General features: G+C 49.4%; 1 protein-coding gene across 2 annotated transcripts in view; it reads right to left on the bottom strand.

Moving 5' to 3' along the window:
• ADGRA3 (adhesion G protein-coupled receptor A3) overlaps positions 1-1,312 on the bottom strand; it is a 118,999-nt gene that overhangs the window by 76,208 nt on the left and 41,479 nt on the right. The window lies entirely within an intron of this gene.

Genomic DNA, 1,312 nt, shown 5'->3' with positions numbered 1-1,312 from the left:
AGCACAGGAGGATCAGCTAGGTGCTTTGTGACCACCTAGAGGGGTGGGATAGGGAGGGTGGAAGGGAGAGAGACGCAAGAGGGAGGAGATATGGGGATATGTATATGTATAGCTGATTCACTTTGTTATAAAGCAGAAAGTAACACACCATCGTAAAGCAATTATACCGCAATAAAGATGTTTAAAAAAAAAAAGAAATGCAGAGCAAAGCAAAATGCAAACCCAGGGTGGCAGGTACCTCCCCGCGTTCTTTAGTCCCTCACTTAAGTTGAGAATTAAAAGGCCTTTCTGAAAGTAGATCCTGGACCACTGGTGCCGCCTGTTATCACGACGACACTGAGGTGATGTGTCTCAGGATCTTTTATAATTATTGCGCCATCATGGCCATTCTAGCCTGTGAGAAGCAGCCTAAATTCCCAACAGAAAATCCTCAGTTTGCTTTCCAACAGTTCCAAGCATCCAACTTGTCTACTTGTGCTTAAGAAAAGGACACTGAGGAAGGCTTACTGCAGGGAGCACATGTTTCCTCCCAATAATGAGGGAGGCACATTCGATTTTACTGACACCAGCTAATGAAAACTATCCACTGTATGGCCTGCTTCATAAGTTGCTATTGTTTTCTAATGGTTCATTCTAACTACATCTAACTAATACAGACAAGCCACAAAGTTAGGGTTGGTTTCTGGACAGGTTTCCTGGCAATGTCACAAAAGGCATCCTGATGCAGCTGGCCCTCTGCTCCCCACGGTGCTGGAAAGTCCCTGCTGTAAACCCAGCGCTCTCGATGTGCCATCAACCGTGGCTGCCACCACTAGCCATGCTGTTTCCTACAGGGTGATAGAGGTTGACCAGAAAGTCTCGAGAATTCTCCTCTGGAAGCACAACCACAACCAGTGAATCCTGTGCACTTAAACGTCATGCCCACCAGGCAAACCCTGTCCTGCCTTTTCCGTGTCTCACTCCCATCCTAACACATCATTCTTCCCTAGCTGGACATAGAACTTCAATCCCACTCGAGATCCTCCAAATCAGAGCCAGGCTCTTCTAAATAAAACTGAACCCTCGGGTACCTTGAAATTCTTTAAGTAAAGGAAATGACTATTATTAAACATAGTATAAGGGCTTCCCTGGTGGCGCAGTGGTTGAGAATCCGCCTGCCGATGCAGGGGACGCGGGCTCGTGCCCCGGTCCGGGAGGATCCCACATGCCGCGGAGCGGCTGGGCCCGTGAGCCATGGCCGCTGAGCCTGCGCATCCGGAGCCTGTGCTCTGCAACGGGAGAGGCCACGACAGTGAGAGGCCCGCGTACCCCC

The sequence above is a fragment of the Physeter macrocephalus genome, chromosome 7 (genome assembly GCF_002837175.3).
Source record: "Physeter macrocephalus isolate SW-GA chromosome 7, ASM283717v5, whole genome shotgun sequence".
NCBI lineage: Eukaryota > Metazoa > Chordata > Mammalia > Artiodactyla > Physeteridae > Physeter > Physeter macrocephalus.
Note: the sequence above shows the minus strand (reverse complement) of the source record. Positions and strands in the feature narration are given on the sequence as shown.